Source organism: Haplochromis burtoni, unplaced genomic scaffold (genome assembly GCF_018398535.1).
Source record: "Haplochromis burtoni strain Fernald_Lab_line unplaced genomic scaffold, NCSU_Asbu1 Contig_207, whole genome shotgun sequence".
NCBI lineage: Eukaryota > Metazoa > Chordata > Actinopteri > Cichliformes > Cichlidae > Haplochromis > Haplochromis burtoni.
Genome location: NW_024582568.1, coordinates 811,231 through 816,934, shown reverse-complemented (window position 1 = coordinate 816,934; position 5,704 = coordinate 811,231).

Below are 5,704 nucleotides of genomic sequence, written 5' to 3'. Positions count from 1 at the left end.
CCTGCACCGCACAGAAGCAATTTCTCTTGCACATTACAGCGGGCTGGTGTTACTCTTGGTTAAGCGTAGCTGCTTATACTTGCAGGAATTTGCATCATTTTTTGTCCTTAACTTTGCTTGTAATACCGATCAGACACAGTGTTTCACCGAGTCTCTGTTTCAGCTCAGGTATTATGTGCCTCGGGGTGAGAAGTATGAAGTTTTAATCATGTGCATGTTGTGACTTATTTTTGGTACAGGCATGGTTGGTGATACATACAAAACAGCTGTTGCAGGTGTGCGCGTGTGTGTGTGTTTGTGGAGGGTGTGTGGGAGAAGGGGAGAAAGAGAAAAGGAAGTGAGAGGAAAAGCGAGAGTCGGCTCGAGCTCAACATGGTTCACCACAGATGGTTATTGTTTAGAATTCCAGGGTCATGATCTCATGCTGTGCTCGCTCTCGCTATCTTCATAGACCCTGTAGGCTATGAATTAATCAAACGAAACACAAGCCTTGATATTGTAAGTACTCTCCTATCAGATTACCGACTGTCAACAGAAATCGGATTACTTCAGCAATAGGCAGAGACACTTGTGATTATAGCTGTAGCCAGCAGCGCTATTGGAGAAGAACTCTGGGCTTGCCAAAGTTCAGGAACTAATCTTTTATACATCGAAAAGCATCTGTGAGTATCTCATCTCGAGTCTCTGTGACAGAGGTAGACTTCCTTTCTCTTTCTGTCTACTGTGTTTACTTTGCTCTTAACCGGGGGGATATCCTGCCGGTGCACTCCCTCTTTCTTCTGCCCTGGTCTCCTCAGCCGGTCACACCTCTCGGCTGCGTTGAGGATGTCTGTGGGAGAAGTCTCTCATAGATAACGCTCCAAAAAAGGCTCTTTGTTTGCACAAGACATCCAGCAAAAAGCCTTTGATGGGATGAAGTGTCCAGTCCATCACCCACTGCCACACACCTCCTATTATCTCTGTCTGCTCCTCCTCCTCCTTGTGTATGATACCCACGTGCAGCCACGTAGGACTGAAGCGTTTAGCCGCCGTCAGTTAGTGAGAACAGGGCTACAGAAGAAGACGTAGAGGAACTGTCTTGGCTGACTGCTGGCAAATGAGCCACAGAGGCCCCATTACTTTCCCTAGTTGTCAGGAAGGAGTTAACCCCGAGGGGGGGGACTAAACATTGGACTCAGTGGTAACTGACTGTGTAATTAATGCCGCAATGCGTCCAGTCCCAGGGACCTTCTCAACCTCAGGACCCTTTCTCAGACTCTGGAAGAGAGAGAGAGGTCAACAGGAGAAGAGGGGGGCATCCGGGGCCCCTTATGCCATTGCATCTGTCCAGAGAGGGGATCTAGTCTCCAACTGGGCCTCAGGCGAATGACCCCTCGTCAACCATGAAGTTATGGGAGACAACAGATCGGTCTCCAATGACGGATGTGTGGAAGGAGAGAGTGTTTCATAGTCTAACGAGTTACGATGACTTCTTACAATAACCACTAATGATTGATGAAATTTAAAACAAAATAACAACAAAAACATCATAGTTCAGCCATATTAACCCAAGTAAATCACTTTGACTGTATTCTTTTTCTTGCGAACAACATTCAAATGTCAGCTGCTGATTCCCCATTGTTTAATGAGTTCAATTAAAAATGCATTCAATTCTATTAAATTCTATTTTATTTCTACAGGCACTTCATAGTGTAAGGTATTGTAAGACCTTAAAATATAAAATTACAGTTAAAAATATGTAAGTCTCATCCTGAAAATTGCTGATTGTAGCAAATAACTTGGTTTTATATTTAAATATCAGGCAGAAGCTCGCACCAGGTTTCTAAAAACCATACTGTAAATATATTTAAATATAATATATAAATATATAAAAATATATTCATACTTGGCCTGGTTGATGAAGTAAACACATTTTAGCATGTTAGAAAATCGCCACAGATGGTTGTGCCTGTCAGTGGACAGCAAACTGTGTGTAACATCTATCTAGATGCTTTAACATTCCTAAAAGTTCTTACTTCATTTTTGGAAAAAAAAAGTCCCCATTAGGTGAGCCTAACACTGATGTAGTTAGAGACCTTCAGAGTCGCTGGGACTGTGAGAGCATTTCTTAGTTGTATGAATAAATATAGAAAGACATTCATAGAATTACACTTGATCTGGGAAATGTAGCTGTTGGTCATGTCATTCCATGTTTGTTTCAGATCCTGGTAAGTGGTGATTAAGTGCATTTTTGGCTCTGTCAGCCAGTAAACAATAGTGTGATTGGTTGCGTTGAGTATGGAGTAAACAAATAACACGCTTTAGTAAGACTTGAGCCTAAAAGGAAACTGTCATTTGCAACCACGGCCTCAACTCTTGAAGTCAAATGGCCTCCTATGCAGCTCTCCCCACCAGGAATCTTGATGACCAAAAGCCATCCAACTCTCTTGTCAATGGTGGTGAGAGCCGCTCCACCACATGTGAGCATTCCTGGGGCACCACGGCCTCACCACAAGCTCATATTTATCGTGTGTGGTTGAAACGCCACAGAGGAGCCCAAAGCCAACACATGGCTCAAGGAACACACACATTTATGCACACACACACACACACACACACACACACACACACACACACACGGCGTACACTGTCTGGCCTCGTTTTGCTTTGTCTGTCCAGCTTCTCTCCTCTGTAATATAGAAAGAATCAGCAGTATTGTCAAAGTCAGCAGTTCAACTCCTGTAAAACAAGTTCGGAAAGACGTCTGGCAGCTGTGAAGTCACGATATGAGCAGCCGCCCATTAAGATCAGTGTACTGCTAACTTGCTTGAAGGGTGACCAACAAGGCTGGCACAGGGTAATTACTGCTCTTCTGAGTCTTTTGTATTTTAATTAACCCAAAGTTAATGGAGTTTAATCACTAACACAGAAAAAGTTCCTTCTCTTTACAACGCACCAAGTGTGCGTTACAGGAGATATAACGACTGTCAGATAGGTTGTGTCTGATATACTCAGCCCATTAGCAGCCAGTAAGAAGTGTGGGGAGTCCTTCATTTGGGCCCTTTGATTGTGGACTTTCTTAGTAGTTTTAGTGGTGCTCAGCTATTATCATCCTCCAAGGTAACATGCAACAGCGCTTTTATGTCGTCTCTGAACTTTGGACCCAGCTGGATGTGTTTAGAACTGTTATAATGTAAAAGAGGTTCAAAAGATTTCACTACCTTCCATTTAGCTCTCCTGCTGACACTGTTGGGCCACTTTAATATGCTTCCACACAGGGTCTGGATCTCATCAAGGCCATATGAGGCAAGGGGAGAAGGTGGGTGGGTTGACAGAGGGGTTGGCTTTACAGGGAGAATCAATGTGATAAAGTACCAATCCATTAGCCGCAGTGGTGGTGAAGCCTGACAGATACAATTGGCTTGTGGGCTGATAAGCGCAAGTCGAGAGCGCGACATTACACGAGGGATATCGTGTTGTGATAACAGCAATCATATGTGATGCGTGCTGTAATTTAGCAGCTTTGTTCTGCTTTTAGGGTGTGATGTTTGACTACAGTAACACTTGGAGTAAGCTGAAAGAAAAGCAATATCGAAAAACCAAACTTTCACAGTTTTCAGATACCTCAAAGCCCCCGACTGCACCAGAGTGTCAGTCCAGGCATGACTACAGAGTATTTTCCTAGGCCATGGCGTCACTTTCCCCTGGCCTCTATGGAGAGTGTGGTGGGACGCTGTAAAACTTTACTGAGGGGAGTAGTGCGACATGGGAGTGTCTCACCTCCATTAAAGTCCTTGCCAGGGTGCTGTGGCATTTAAACACTCATAAATAACGGTGAGATCCACAAACCCCAACAACGGAGTTCCGCACTTTGAGGGGAAACAGCAAAGGGGCACAACAGAAAGTGAAGGGTGAGCGAAGGCATACTGGTCAGATACCAAACTAAATGACTCCCAAAAAAGCTTTACAGTAACCGCTAATACCCTCTGGCCCTCCGTAGTCGCACAGAACTTCAGCCAAGCCTCTGCTCCCTGGGAGAACAAGGCCACCAATATAGCCATCATAACCAGGGTGTTTTTCTTACTCTTGTTTTACAGGCGAGGGGTTAAGTCACCAGCATCTGGAAGCCCATGCTGCAGTTGAGGGAAGGTCAGTGGAGGAGCAGTCTTTTTCAATACTGCGAAATAAATAGCTGAACCAAATGGCCATGATGGAGTGGGCGAGGGCAGCTTACACAATGTAAATTTCAGTCAGGTGTGACATTAATAGGCTATATTCTTGGTCTTGGCAGCCTGAGTTTGTACATGCAGTTGAGAAAGTGATGAGTGTGCGGTGGAGAGCCACGGATTAATCCGCTGGCAGCACCGATACACAGAGTGAAAGGAGGAATTGGGAGAGAGTGGCATAAAGCTGTTAGCAGCAGAGCGGGCTGACATCACCCGAGCTGATACAATCAAAGATCTGGTTTTAAACGAGCCCTCCAGTCCAGAGCGGAGGGGCTGGCCTATGTCTGCCTCCTGAGGTAATTCACACTGCTGTGAGTCCTGCTTGCTCTGCATGAGGAGGATTTGCAGGGATTTCGGGTGGGCCTTTTGTTGTGGCACCCCTCTCGTGTCCACAGTGACAGTGCTGGTGAATTGAGATTGATCTGCGGTTGGAGCCAAGCCCCGTCTGTGTGACAGTGAGCAGAATGAAGACAAAACGAAGGTCCCCGCAGCAGCCAGTGGTCCTCGTTGGTTACGCAGAGAGACAGAGAACGAGCAGGACAAGAGCTAGATCCTAGTGTGTTTATCCAGGTGTGTGTCGTAGCTTGCCAGCTGCTGTAGTACTGGAAGCAGACTGAAAGCTTAGCTGTATGTATAAACTTGTACAAAAAGAGTGTATCCTTTAAAGAAGTGACTCGATTTCATTATTTTCTCAAAGAGCTGAACTGCATTTCCACACTCACGTCCTTCTTTATCTCAGTAAGGGGAATTTTCTGCAGTTAGCAGAGATCAGTACTGCAAAAAGAACAAGTCTTATTTAAGTGCACAAAACTGAGAACAGGCTGCTTTCAAAGAATTCACGAGAGAGCCATAACTAAATTTGTAATTTCAATTAATTCAAGCAGTTTGGCAGCTTATTTTAAAAATGCTCCAGCTGTGCTATACTTTTCCACAGAACATGAATTAACACTCAGTGCTGTTCAGTGAGTCTAACGGCACCAGAAAAGCAGAGGTGGTTTTGCAGAGAAGTTTCTGGCCTGCCTGTGTAGCGTATATCTGTAACACTGTGGATTCATATTCCCAACCCCAAATTTTCACTCTGCATGAGAGAAGGATTGCAACAGCTATTGGCAACAGAGATTGGCTACAAGCTCTTTTTTTCACTTCAGTGTATAAAAGTATTAGTGTGGTGGTCATGCCAGGAAAAGTAAATCCTCCAAAGCTCTGTGCATGCACATATAAGTCTATGCATGTATACTGTACATGCACAAGTGTGTACTCAAAGGTGTGTGTGTGTGAGACAAAATCAATCATCAATTCAGCGGGGTATTTCCAGCAAGCACACTGCTTGTAATTACAATAGACCTTGCAGTCATTGTCTATTTTCTCTTTCTTTCATTTGTCTGCCATCAGCTTCATATGGTTGCAGTTTGCATTAATTCATATGTGGTCCACATTTGTGTTTGTAGCCTCAGTAGTTTAATCTCAGCCCAATCACAACAGAAAGGTATGTTCCGGAT